Source organism: Sprattus sprattus (assembly GCF_963457725.1).
Source record: "Sprattus sprattus genome assembly, chromosome: 2".
NCBI lineage: Eukaryota > Metazoa > Chordata > Actinopteri > Clupeiformes > Clupeidae > Sprattus > Sprattus sprattus.
In genome coordinates this window covers 56,217,937-56,233,343 of record NC_137921.1, presented here as the reverse complement: position 1 = coordinate 56,233,343, position 15,407 = coordinate 56,217,937, and the positions used below count along the sequence as shown (strand labels likewise).

At 40.3% G+C, this 15,407-nt stretch overlaps 1 protein-coding gene across 5 annotated transcripts in view; it reads right to left on the bottom strand.

The window, feature by feature from the left end:
• tbl1xr1a (TBL1X/Y related 1a) overlaps positions 1 to 7,424 on the bottom strand; it is a 50,568-nt gene extending 43,144 nt beyond the window's left edge. For all 5 annotated transcript variants that reach the window (XM_080833667.1, XM_080833666.1, XM_080833672.1 and 2 more), the window contains exon 1: positions 7,179 to 7,424. The gene's annotated coding sequence lies outside the window, so the exon portion shown is untranslated. The remainder of the gene's footprint in view (positions 1 to 7,178) is intronic.
• Between the last annotated feature and the right edge of the window lie 7,983 nt (positions 7,425 to 15,407).

Here is a 15,407-nt window from a genome sequence, read left to right as displayed (position 1 = left end):
GTATATCATTCCAAAGGTTTCTTCAGTCTTGGTCAATCTCACTTCAAATAAGCCTTGGAGGTTTGCAACATTGAAAGCGTAACTCAGCTAGCTTGTAAAAAATTACACTGCCCAATATATATTATGGACATTGTGTGATTGTATCATGTCGCCAACAACATTTATATTACACATAGGCCTATTCCAAATTCAAACGCTTAGAAAACAATGTATATAGAAGATGAAAGTACTTGTCATTTCACTTGTCAAAAATGTGTCATTCATTTTGGTTATGGAATTGTTCATATTTAGGGGAAGCCCATTAGCACAAAATACTATCTCTGTTTACAAATGGATATCTTTTACGATGGTTTCTATAGGGTTGCGCAAACTCAGCCCCAGCTGGGCAAATGATAGTTAAACACGAGACATATATTTCATATCTGGCTTGTGCTCTTAAGTCTATAGTTTAAATATGATCAAATGGCCAACTTAGCATAGCAGTTATGCAGCTAGCTTGTCAACGTTTCTTTGTGACTCAGTGTAGGCCTACTTCATGTTTATTATGCGAGACAGCCATTTTACTTCTTTGAGGCGCTCCAAAAACATTGAACAAAAAGAAGATCCTCAGCATACCAGACTCCCCCCCTTCAATTTCGATGGAATCGAAAAGCGGTGTACAAAACTGCAACAATATTTCCACTTGTGCAATTACACTAAATGTGTGTTGACTTGACATTTTAAATTCACAATAATATCTAGTGGTAGGCTATCTCGTGGGTTCGACTACAATACTACGTAGGGCCGTCACTCTTCCAAAAGAGAAGTAAGAACGAGATTGAACAAACCCATAAGTCTTTAGAAGTAATTTGAATGCAACCCATACTGGCAGGTTCCCACCCATTTTCATGATCAACATTTCAAAACTTTTCCATGACTTTAAGAATGATCTTTCACAACTTACACAAAACATGCATACCTTACTTCACAGATTATGGCTATTTAGTGTATGAAAATTAAACAACCAATTTTTCCTTTTCTAATAAGCTAGTTTGGCTATGTCAAAGTGGAAACTCAATCATGCTGCAGAAATTCACAGAACACAGCATTCTCCGTGAAAGACTACAATAACATAACTAATTTCATTAGACCTACATCAACAAAAGCCCATTTCATGACTTTGCCAAAGGTTTCGATTAATTTCCTGAATTTTATAGGCCTTGAAAATTCTATGACTGCCCTGCATTGGGCACGACACATAGAGCTGCACACATTTTTGTGATTTAGAAAGCAGCAAATTCTCCCGTGTTCTTGGAACGTGTGCAGTCAGCTGCAACACACTAGCTCCAGCAGTACGTGTTGCTATGATCAAGATGCAACGCTTAAGATTGTAAAGTTAAGGCACATTTGTGACCTGGCCAGGATTCCACGTCATTAACAATTAATGGATCAAGAGAAAATGTGGCGCTAGGCTATTCATAGCACAAAGTAACATTGCTGGGACAGCAGTGACTTGTCAAACAGGTTATTACAGTGCAACTATTTTTAACGAATTATCTAATTTCAAAGAAAAAGTGAAAGCCCTACTACATACAAGGCCTTATAAGACAGCAGACAGACAATTTTCTTCCACACATTCCTAGTAGTTCAGCTGGTGTTTCTTTAGGTCGTCTTTACAGCCACCCAGTATTATACAATCTGAAAAAAATAGGCAAAGCTGTTGTTTGATATACCACCTATAACAATATTAATGCAGAGCTATTCTGCTCTCTGACACAAACATACTGAATCTTTATTAGGTAGTCTGTATTTGAGCCATCAGCCCACAGGCTTATTGTGGGCGGTCTGAAAAAAAGAGCAAGAACAACCAAACCTGCCACACTAAAACATTCTGTATCAGAGCAGAGATTACATCATACCAGACTACCTTCTCTGTTCACTGAATGAATAACAGATTGTGTGTTTGTGTGCTGGTGAGTCTGCTAGTGCCTATTAATGTTAATACAGCACTGGCTACAATCTAACTGATCATAGCTAGGGATTGACATTACCCATCAACAAAACCACGAGCAAAGTGACTTCCTATGAATTCAACTCTGTACTATATGCTCTGAAAGAGCGGTCTTCATGTCGCAAATGATGCATTTGTAACTCAAAACCACTGAAACCTACCATACTGCTTCTCTGACTGCAAGTGAAGACTGCAAACAGGCAAAAAAAACTGAACTTGACCTCCAGGTCACAGACACACACCCATGAAGCAACGCTCTATAAAACTCTGAGCCAGGCAGTGTGGGGGAGGGGAACTGTTGGTTCTGAGTAAAGAAAGAACATTTAAAAGCTGAGCATGTGTGAGTGAGAGAGAGAGACAGAGAGAGATAGAGGTATAGAATATTTCCTTTTCCCAAAGGCATGGTTAAGGTGATTATTTTTGATGGAAGCTAGTATAAAGCTTACCAGAAGAAGGCAGAACGAGGATCACAGCCTGTTTTAACAGGTAAACAAATGAACAGGCCTACAATTCCAGTGCCAAATAGAAGACTAAGAAGATTTAGAAGAGTAAATCAGGGGTACAATCAGTGACTCTGCCAAAGAGTCAGGTATGGAAATTTAAATTTTGTGTGCAACTAACTTTTGTGTGACATTTGTCTTTCTTAATTTAAAAAAAAAAAAAACAATAACAAATACACATTTTCTCCATAGGAAACATTTTTTTTTTTTAAATGCCTTCTCTGTGCCAGAATCAGTTGAATGCTGAATGCAGTTGAATCAGTTGAATGTCCCGTTTTTTAACACTATTTACATAACATACTAGTTAATTGAACTTTCAATAAGATATCAGTTACAGGTCCAGCTATCTTGTGAATGTCACTGTCAAGCGAATGTATTAAGACATTCAAATTCAAAATCCCTCCTCCTCATCAGAATCTAAGCCTAGATTTAATTTTCAATTTGTGTCATCCTTGATAGTCTCCCATTTTAAATGTTCACAGCAAATCACTGACTGACTAGCCTACTCTCATTGAAAACCAGCCAGGCAAGTCACTGACTGACTAGCTTGCTCTCAGCAAATCACTGACTGACTAGCCTACTCTCATCGAAAACCAGCCAATCATGTAACTCCCTACTGTTCAGCTTTTAACTTTTGGTTCATGACTTCAAGTTGTCTCTACTGGCATCAGCTGCTTTCTTTACAGCCGTGAAGTGACGCCACATTGTTGTGAAAATGTTTTTGTTAGGTAGAGAAACAGGAGGCAACATTACGAGATTTCAGCTAGTAAGTAACAAAGCTAGGTCGGCTGCCAGACGATTGAATGTTTGCTAAATGCCCCTTTTGTTTCCCCGCCACCATGGCAGGTAGGCCGATCAACCGGTTTTACAATGTTTTATACTTGATCATTTATACAGCAGTATGAGTTACACAGTATACCGGGGCTTTTTAGCGACGTTGGATTTCCTTGCAAGGTGTTACAAAAGGGATGAATCAGTTCTGGTTGTTTGATTGCATTTTATCAATACTGTAACTATTGGGGTGGATATGGATATCCGTTCAAGTACGTAAGTACGTTTATTGATCCCCTTAACAGTGTTATTCTTCTACTGTTATTATACAGGCCTGCTGCTACAGACACACACACATTTAGGCGATATATCTGCATGTCTCTCAACTGATCTCAGGCTTCTTTCTCTTGATGAAGGTCTCAGACCTCACACAAATCCTAAAGTACTGATGTCCATGAGTTCATATGGTTGCTAGATGATGTAAAATTGGACAATCACACATTCAGTGAGCTATACTTCCTATTTTATACCTGGTGAACTTTAAAAGGAGGAGATTGAATCCCAAGCATAAAATGGATGGAAACCTAGTCAATCAAAATGTGATTGTGGTAGGTCAGTCTCTTGGAGATGGACACTGGCAGGACAGGACATTGAATTAACTAGTTTAAAACGAAAAGTCTGGACATTCACATATGAACTTAACAGTTAACGCTCTTAACAACTCTTCCTTCAAGGATGCAGCCTTGACCTACAACTCACAAAATGTTCTCATCAATCTGTAGAATATATAAATAAGTGACTAGGACAAGGGATCTCAATATTGAATTTACAGTTTTGTGAAATCCTTTGCTACTTCCTTAGTCGTATATCCTATTTCTGCACAATTCTTTCCACAACAATAACAACAACAAAAGGAGGGTATTCTGTAGTTGCCAAAGACCTATATCACATCTAAAAGGGAATGAGTGAGCTCAAACGTTGCACTGCATCACAATCACTGCTCAGAGTTGCTTGCAGCCAGCTAGGTCATTCCAACTGTGACCTTATCGTGTCTCCCTGACATTGTAATATCTTCATAGACCATGGTTACACATGTTGATTCAATGTGAGTTGATCAAACCAGGAAGTATTAACATGTGGATGCTCTCAGGCTGGATCTTGGCTGCATGAACCCAGTTAGAGTTTGTCTGCGTCCGAGCTGAAACTAATACAGATAGCCCTATCATTTAGACGAACACTCTCTATCCGCACACGGTATCTGCAACGATTCGAATCGGGGGTAGAAAGTGAGTAGATTTGAATCGGTACGGGGGCAGGTGTTCGTGTGCAGGGATTCACACAACTTGATGATGTCATTGTCCCACGTGATCGCATCACGATCTCCAATATATAACACTCTACATCTCACTCATGGTGTGTCTCGAACTCACTCTCATTAATCCAGCCTACTGATTTTTGTTTAGCCTCCTATCTTGATCTAATTCTTTATATTCAGACGTTACATAACTTTCATGACTACAAATATAAATTGGTCAGCGATTTAATTTTCTTTTTTGTTCATAAATGAATGTAGAATGGTCGGAGCAAAGCCTCATGGGAAATGGGATGACAGACATGTCATGTTGCACTGTTCCAAACTCTTTATTATCAATAGAAAATAGAATTCATTTTCGCATAACCTATAGTCTGCTCTGACCACTGATTTTATTAACCACCATAATGTATTACTGTGCAGATTAAATGTATGCTATGTGGTTAGGCTACACGTTGCTAATTATAGCTTGTCTACTGGCTGTCTACTGGCTGTTTACCCATGTCCTCCTGTCAACAACAGGCGTGGGGTATGTACTACAGCCGGTTCATCCCAATCGGGTGGGTTCGTCCTTACGCAAATCTCTCGTTACCAGGCTCCGTCCTCACGAAATAAAAAGATTTGATTCGTGTGAAAAATGACGTGAATCCAGGCTCCGTCTAAACGAGGTCTAAGATGGTCTGGATCAGCTCCCTATCGGCTCTCACGTACATGTGAACTTTTATGTTTTGTTTAACAGTTCTACTCAATGATACGGGCAGAAAAGCCATGGCATGTTCTTTCACAACATCTGACCATCTTATCTGAAGAAAGCCAGTTTGGGGCCACACAGAAATTGGGTCAATACAAATAATCAAATTTTTCCAGCAAAAAAATATATTTTATGCAACATCATTCCAGTAGCCAGCTTCAGCAGAATCATTTTGTCCTGTGTATCCATGTTAAGTGTTTTTTTTTAATGAACAAACAAAGAGAAGCTAAACTTCCCCTCCCCCTCATCTTTGAATTCTCTGTCAAGCACCGGTTACATAACTGTGTCACTACCAGAGTGTGTGTCTCTGAGCGAGGAACTAGCTCAAGACCAGGCATTTACTGGGTACTGTCAAACATAAGATGACTGCCATTGCTTGTATTGTCATTTTAAAGGAATAACACTACACATTTTGGGTTATATTTTAATACTTTACAAGGAAACACTAAGCCATTCTGTAAACAGATCTCTGGTCAAAGAAGATTGGCTTTGATAACACCATATTATGTAGGCTCAGGTGTGTAGAATACATGACTATTTTTAGGAATATTACACCAGCCGCCAGAGAAATCTCAGATCAGTTTCTGTTGTATACATCTCTTCCCTTGACTGGAGCCAGGCTGCAGCTATGCAAATGCTGAAGAATTGGAACTCATTTTAATACCAAACATTAGTTCCCTGTAATTCATTAACTTCTCAGTAAGAATGTACCCCTACAACATATATTATTGTATTTTCTTCTAATTTCACTTTTATCTCAAAGGAAATATACTTACATTGATTCACTTTAAGATTTAAATAACATGACAAAAGCTTTGTCGACTAAATTAAAACATTGCCTGCCATCTGAAAATGGAATGGATCTCATTTTTTTGGGAGGGAGCTCTTTCACCAGACTACTCCACAACCTAAATCCACTGTGTCAGTGAGTTAAGAATATCCTCTTGGCTTTAACTCTCTCTCTCCCTCCCTTCCCTCTCTAGCTTCTTCCCCTCCCCCACACCCACGAGTTCAGCCTCAGCCACATTGCTGTCATGTGGGCTTGCACTGTTTTTCTTGTAATATCAACGAAAAACAACCACATTGGACGTTCATCATTAGTTTTACATGAGCATGTTGTCACAGTTGAACTAGTCTGTAAGCAGTATCCACTTTGAAATATTATTAGCTACCTCACCAGATATTCCACACCACATCAACATAGTCAAGAAGGTTTTCATGTTCCAACATGATTAGCCTACCAGCTAGAGTTGTGTCCCATGATCAAACTGGCGTCTAAAGTTAGCTATTCTACTGTAAAAGGGTTACTGTCTGTCAAGCTGTTACTAGCTAGGCCACATAAGCCATACCTATTTTGAATGAATACATTTCACGCTAGCTTGCAAGCTCATACTGTTAAACACCAACAAGTTCATATTTAAAGGAGTATAACAACACCAAGAAATTCGACCTAGCTAGGAAGCTCACCATCTTACCAAAGAAGACTACATACACCATCACTAATAGTACACGTCAGAAAACTTTCGTGATAACATTATTTCACATGTAACTTAACCCTCTTCATATAACAGTATGCTAGCTTTCCATCCAGCCAAGTTGTGGGAAGGCAGATAGCAGCATTTACACACAGACAGGCGCGCGCGCACACGTACGTACACACTCACTCACACACGCACACACACACACACACACATACTGCCCATCCCCCACCCCAGTCAAATCAACTAAACAAATGCCCTTGTAATATAAACTATACATCGCATTGAGACATAATAAAGCTTTGTCTGTAATAATTCAACCCTTTGCTACGTTATTTTCGTCAAAACTATGATCGGAATTAAACAAAACACTCACTTTTAATATCCGGATCACACAAGGGGTGCCTTCTCTGCTGTGTTGCTTGTGTGGAATTTCCTCCTCCACGGCTATTTTTTTAAATAGGGCTAAAACAAAGCGTTATAACCCTACTCTTCAACGACGATCCGATGGTTAAATTCCCAAATAAGCGTCCGGTTACAACACACGAGTGAAAGTGTTCGTTAAAATCTGTTAAAAATTGCATTTAAGAGAGACTGAGGAGCATTGTGGGGCTGTATGCTAGTGGAGAAAGAGCCAAACGGTTCAGGACCAGCCAACGGCTTCAGACACTCAAACACTGAAGCGGTGACCTGCCAAGCGAAAATGGGGAAGGCCTGGGCGGTTGTCGCTGCAGCTTTGTTGAAACAAGGAGGGACACAGACAGCAATAACATAACTGTTTGTTCTGTTTCAGAGAAAATAGCATCAGAAGGGTTACATTTTCCTTATATTTCAATTGATGTCGAAAGTATTTATTTATTTATTTTTCTAAATAATTTTAAAATTTCTATAAAATAGTTTTACTCATCTTTTGTAAAAGAGGATAATAATATTGAAATTTTAATATGATTGCTTGTATGTTTCAATTTTGTGTGTTGATCTTTCGTTTATTTTATTGAAATGTAATTTATATTACTTCAAATTATCACGCACTACCCTAAATAATCTTGTGTGAAATATTTATTTAGGTAAATAACCACTGGCTTTTTCTCTGTAAATGAGAAACAAAGGTATCTTGGACCAGGCATATTTCAGCCAATCAACACATTGGTTCATGAGCATGGAAGGGAGGGGTGTAATTTGATTGGCTGTTGAGTTTAAATATTTACAACCTTTTGCAAAATATCAGCAACCAGAATCACAAACTGTACCTTTAAGTGAGCATTCATTGTTGTCACCTCCGTTGTGTGGTAAAATTGTTGATGTAACAGTATAATATGTTACTATGTATGTTTTGTTTTGTTTTTTTTTTAACTGGTGGATCACACAAACAAATAAACATGAACATGTAGGCTCTCTTTGCTTCATGTGGGTGTGTAGTAGGGTGTGAAAACATGAAACAGACTGAACTAGCAAGTTGATTAACTAACAAATTAGCCAATCACCTGTTTAGGTAAAAACTGTCATCCTACTGAAGGAAGCTTTCATATAAATATCACCAGGAACAACAGCAATCCTTTATGGCACTTCAACCTTTTCTCAAAGCTCTATTATTCGAAAATTGGTGTTTTTTTAGCTACTGAGCTACTGAAGTGTAGTTCACTTTTACACCACTGCTGTGAATACAAATCGTGCTTTAAACCCCCTAATGGGCAGTAGTGCACGTGTATTTGTTGACCAGCCAAAGATTTTACACAAATATGACTGCATAGTTGTGTTTATTGTGAATGCTAACATATCCAAAAAAGTAACAACCAAAGAATGACCTGCGATTTCATCTTATCTTTGCGTTTAAATGTGGAGTATGTGCAGGGGCGGCGCCAAACGGTTGCTTGCCGTTGCTATAGCAACTCCAAGCAATTACTCAGAAACCCCAGAGCAACCCCTGATTTTTTGTCAAACTCAAACAACATATTTGAAATATATTATGCTCATGCCAAAGGATGGGTTTATCGTAGCCTGGTATGATCCGCCCTTAATAGTATTATGAAGTATAATAGTATCAACAATAATAGCAACTATTGTATTAATGTTCCACATAGGCCTACATTTGAGACGTATCGCGCAACTAATGTGAATGCTTTGGAATGTACCGTGGCGACGGTGGGTCTGAGATGTACCACTATTGACAGGACAGCTAACCTTGTAGTTGGGGGACTGCTGACGGGCTGTTGATTGAGAGAACTATGTTGTTTGTTATATGTCGTGTGGCCGCAGTGCCACCTGGACTAGCAGTGAATGTGTACATGCCGCTGGGCTATTTTCATGTTGGCCTTCTTAAAGATCTTCCTCTATATTGTTCTATGTCTTTACGTCTTTCTGTCTGTGCGTATGTGAGGGAGAGGGAGAAAGATAGCGCACATTGAACTGTCAAATGATACGATCACACTCAATCACAGTGGTGCGATTAGTCTGTGTTGTTACTGTACTGTAAACTTGCCTCGTACGGGGCCGCAACCACCCCAACCCGTGCCGAAAATGTCTTCCCGGCCGTGCCTCTGCCAAATTCAGGTGTTTTGATCAAGGTTTTTTTTTTTTGACCAGCAACCTCTTGAATTCATACAGCAACTGTTAAGCAACTGCAACAAATTATTTCTGGCGCCGACACTGAGTATGTGTAATCTAATAAAATGTTGTTGGCAACATGATAAAGGCACATATTGTGCATAATATACAATGGATAATGTGAAATGTATTACAAGCTAACTGAGTTCTAAACTTCCAAGGTTTATTTGGCGTAAGATTGATGAAGACTGATCAAACTTTTTGGTGTGAGATGAACTTATTTGGATGCTATCCTGAGACAGGACTGAGGATGATGACTTTGGGCCTCTGGAAAAACTACAAATCTCTGTGAGACAGAAATGGGTTACTCTCTCTTTTTCTCTTCCTCGCTTCCACTGACAATGTCTTCCTCGTTTGTTTTCACCTCTGCAATGATGTCCATACAGAGAACCGACGCAAGCATCTTGTTATAGTAAGTAGAAGGGTCTAGTTATTGTGTGAGGTGGTGCCATAAAGCATTCGGTAGTTCTCATGAGAAGCATCGCACCCTGTCCACCGAAGTTACATAGTGCAATACCAGGTGTACCAGGCGTTCATTCTCTGTATGAAAAGTAAGTATTCTCTGTATGAAAAAATTATTTTGAAGCTGTTTTTCTAAGGTAAAATTGTTACATACATGTTGCTTTAAAACAAACAACCAAACAACGTGAGTTCTCAATTTTCAAACCATCTATGATGAACCAAGGTCAATTTATTTGCCCGTCTGTCATTGGATGAAATTTGCTTGTCGTCTGCATGGGATACAGCTTTGCCCTACTTTTTCGCTCGTTTCACCAAATTCACTCTTCTTCGTCACTGTGGCCTGCCTCCCTAGAAAATGAATGGCACACACTGCTAGGCATGAACATTAATGTAGTCTTAATGGTATGCCTGGTACAACTGGCTAGATATAGTTGGGTGGGGGAGGGGCAGAAACGTCACCATGAATACGTTGGCACAGGCGTCAGCAGTCACCTATTGGCCGACCTGGTGCGCCCTCTCAATAGCTGGCCAGTTCACCCGCGGGTCATCAACAATTTAAGCGATTTGCCTTCCACAACTGGGTCAACAGCCACATGCCACACCTATGACTTAACTGAATTAAACCAAAGTTGTGGTGCAACAAGAAAAGCCAAACTGTGACCTAGACCCCTGTCTCCTCAGATGACCAGCCGATGAAGCTCACTGCCAGCTGCACTTGTAACAGGTAGGTCTCAAGTGGCCCCTCTCCTGGAGCAAGGTAGCTTTGTGGTCCTCCAGCACGGTGCCTCCGTTGTTGCGATGGCGGCACCCAACTGGCTGGCAGTCGGAACAGGGGCTGGTCCTGGTCCCCGGGTCTTGGCACGGCGCTGGAGCAGGACACTTGCTCCCCTCTCATCGTCCCGGCTGTGGAAAGCTGGTGCCATTCGCCCCTTCTTCCTGCTGAGTTCGGTTGGGATCACGGCCAGCGATAGCCTCATTAAGCCTTTCGGAATAATGTCCGTCAGCCTTTGCTCCACCCTGCTGCAGTTCGTTAGGAAGATCTTCAATGTCCCTAAGCATTGTTATCTGCTCCTTCCCACTTCTGACACCAGTGCAGCGAATTGAGCAATATGCAGGCCTTCTCTTTGGCCCTATGCTGTTTATTGAAGGACACATAGGGACATCACTGACTACATGTGGACTGGAATGCTTAGGGGCTCTAATCTCTACATCACACATTGTGTAAGGGTGGACAAATGGGCTAAACAGATAGGAGACTAAACACAGGCAATTACACATAACACATGGACACAAAGTGATAACAGAAATACACACACACACAGTATTATATGGCGAAGCTACATCACTCACATAAATGGAAGTGCATGCTACATATTTGACATAGCCTAACTGTATCATAATGGATTTGTGGGTAATAATCCCTGTCATGAGCTTTAATATCCACAAAAGGTCCAGGAGCTGTTGAGCCAAATGAAAAACAGCCAATCGACCATCAAAGAAATACAGGTGCTGTTTCACTGCAAATATTTCTGTTTAGCGTATGTCCTTTCAGATGCTTTCATAAAATCTTGAGAAGACAAGTTTCACCAAACCTTATGCTGGAATAATTACATATAAATTATTGTCTGTCAAATTCTTAACTGTCAGAATTTAGAGTTGATATGTATGGTGAATGCTTGGATCTGGACCACTAAGATGTTGAATCAGATCTAGATCAAATGAAGTAGATTTTCTTGTCCATTTATAGTTCAGGAAAAACACTCAAAGCTTGCATCAACTTGCAGGGTGAAATACAACAAATATAAACTATAGTTATAAACTATAAAATATAAACTATAGTTAAAGATACGATTAGTGGAGTCATGCAATATATTTAAAAAATAAAAGAGCTGTTGTCACAGCAACTTGTCTACATTTCCTTGGTTCATGAAATATGACATTTGAAAGATGAATCTATCTAATCTAATCTAACAAGAGCATAGAATGATTAAGCATTCTTTCACAATTTAAAAACCTGAGTTTCAATCTTAAATTGGAGTATGTCAAATGTTTCTAGAAGGCAGACCAAAGCCATATAGTTCCTAGACTGAGCACAGCAGTGTCAGCTATCATATTTCAGTGAACTGCAGAAAAGAGAGGGGAACAGCAGCCATGGTCTGGGGGAGAAATGACAAATAGAGCTCACAAGGGCAGCCTTGAGGGACAGGACTGTACCTTAGTTAGAGGCAGAATGGGGCTGGAGCACAGGACTGTACCTTAGTTAGAGGCAGAATGGGGGTGGAGCACAGGACTGTACATTAGTTAGAGGCAGAATGGGGGTGGAGCACAGCTAAGGGGGTTCGCTGTAGACTAGCAGTGCACTGTCCATTAGGGCAGACACCAGGGCAGTAGACTAACAGTGCACTGTCCATTAGGGCAACACCAGGGCTGCAGACTAGCAGTACACTATCCATTAGGGCAGACACCATGAGACAAGCTAGGTATGTGGCACTAGGAAACAGATTTGTTTTGCCTGCAATCCCTGGTAAGACAGTAGCAAAAATGTACAGAAGGGAAAAGAACTATCAAGAGCTAAAACATAAAACCTTGGCTTTGTTGTGTGTTTGAGTGTGAAAGTGGTTGCACCATACCACAGTGCACATGATCAGAAGTATATTGTGCAACAGTTTTAAACAGAATGTTGGGTATATAGAGAATAATAGAAAGGAACAGAGTAAGTGTGACAGAGATAGAGAGGGATACATCAACCTATTTATTTTCCCCTCTTGAGACGTCTATCCTAGGTGGTCTGGTAACTCTTCTGAGTAGAGATAGTAAAGAGCAAGGTCTAAGGGAGAGGCCCTGTGCTGGTAGGATGAGGTATTTCTAGACACATTACATTTCCTCCCCTCCCCCACTTTGAGGAATTTGTTGCCTTCTGTAAAAAGGTTATCTCATAGGATCAGTTCTGCATGAGAGCACAAAATTAGCATTTCACGTGTGCATTATATCTCCGTCTATATAGCTGCTTTCCTAAGTGGAACAGGTAAATAAGAATGAAAGTAGTTTTACCTGAATGAAGGCTTCAGCTGTCATACTAAACACATAAATATGCATGACTTAACATCTAATATAGATAATGGCACCGTCATAATCAAAGTTTAGTCTTTATCATTAATAGAGTGGTCTTGGCTGCAGGAAGGAGATTGAATTATTTAGGAACAAAAAAGAAAAGGCTGTGTGGCATGGTTGTGTTGGAGCAGAGCATTTGATTTGTGTTAGGCTTCAGTGCCTTCATTTTCTGATTGATCCAACTCCAATCACATTATGGAAGAGTTAGTAAGCAGTAGCTTTGAATTCAGCAGATACTCAGTGAAATCACAAGGATGGAAACTGGAGGTCATACAGGAAGGCGGGGGCCCTATAGGTGGTATTCAATACATTTTCTCAAATAAAACAGTAAACAACCAGAGCAATTCAAGTATTTTGAATAGGTACACCTAAATGACAAAAGAAGGGGACAAATAGCTATATACAGTAGAATGTTTATTGACTTTACAGAATTGATTGCAATTTAGTACAGATTTAGGACAGCCAACACTATTACCTGTCCAAGTTTAGCAGGAGTCGTTGCTCTATTAGCTCTCATGTGCAGCTATAGAGTTTCAACTTATAATGTTGCTTTCATTTATGTCTTGAAAAGACACTACCGATTTCCTATTTTTACAAATTTGTATCTATTTCCCACTAAACATATGCAGCATTACAGCATTATGACGTGCACAATGCTAAAGTTGTTATGTTATTTCATGCTTTTTGATGTTTCACAAACTCATGTCAGTCTCACATGTTATGTTCTCATGTCATGTTCCGATTTTTAGTTCTATTAATTAACTTCAACATGGGTTATACTTGTTAGCAAGGTAAGGTAAGGTGTGCTCAAAGTATCTTATTGTGTGTACACTCACTTTGGATCAATTATTGGATCATATATTGCCCAGCAGCAACAAAACATGGTGCATGTTGTGTTGAATGTTGTGGTGCATGTTGTGGTGCATGTCGTGGTGCATGTCGTGGTGCATGTTGTGTTGCTTGTCGTGGTGCATGTCGTGGTGCATGTTGTGTTGCTTGTTGTGTTGCTTGTTGTGGTGCATGTTGCGGTGCATGTTGTGGTGCATGTTGTGTTGCATGTTGTGGTGCATGTTGCGGTGCATGTTGTGGTGCACTATCTCTGCCAAATAAACAATGAAAGAACAGATGCAACCGCTATAAGATGCACACGTTGCAACCTGAACCTTCTCCATACACTGCCCTGTAAGCCAACGTGAATACAACATGAAACCTGTCTCTCCTCTAGTGTGTAATGTATTGACTTCCTGTTGTGGTGTGCATGGCTGATGTACAGGAACAAGGCAGAGGCATCAGTGGCAGAGAAGCAGTGAGATGGCAGATGGCATTTTGCAGCTCTCCGAGAGCTCATGCAGTAAGGAGTGAGGGGGGTTGGGAAGCAGAGTAAAAAGCCTTTCAAATGCCTGTCCTCTCTCTCCCTCTCTCTCCCTCTCTCTCCCTCTCCCTCTCCCTCTCCCTCTCTCCCTCTCCCCCTGTCCCTCTCTCCCCTCTCCCCTCTCCCTCTCCGCACTATTATTTGCTAGCTAGAGCTGGGGCTGTGGTTTTGGCAGACACAGACAGACATTTCCTGTCAAAAAAAGTGTTACGTAATTCCCCCTTTTAAGTACATTTGTATATTTATGCTTTAACAATTGTCCCTTCATAATTCCTCACCTTGTCCACTAAGTAGAAATGTAGATTCCCCCACCCTCCATCTTTTCACAATGAAATATGTTTTGAGCAATGTCCCTAAATTATGTTGTTGAAGCAACTGAGTATATAATGGTTCCAGTAAAACAGGGAGAGATTATTGTAAACTATTGAAAAGCTGCGCAGCCATTGAGAGAGCTTATGTCTGCGGATATGAGACGCCGCAGGATCCCACCCATCCCCCACTCTAGCTTGTAAACTCATTTTTGCCTGGCTGGTCACAGACTGCAATAGATAGATTCCACCCCACCCCCTATCCTTTGCTCAGTCATTCAGACTTGGAAAGTCAATAACAAGCTGACATCATCATTGGTTTGTATATTACACTGCTACTTTCATTCTACGCACATCTATCTCCAAAGAGAACAATGTAATTAGTGTGTTTTTTGGTTTAAAAACGTAAAAAAATATTACATAATAAACTGGCTAAATCACTTGCACAGATCCAGGTTACAGTCCTTGGCTGGCAACAGGGGATGTTTGGTGTACCTTTTCTGCCTCTTGACCTTGTCTGTACACATGAGGTATCATTTTGACAGCTCCTGTGATCCTGTCCTTCTAGCTGTAGAGGGGAGGTCAGTTTAAAGTGGTGTGCCAAAAAGCTTGTGAAATACTTTGAATAGCAAGTTGACACCAAACTGGAAGACACTAATAGGGAACCAATCGACCAATATGGCATGACATTTGTTCTTCCACTTCCATTTCATTTTTACATGATAATTATAATCACTTACATAATAGC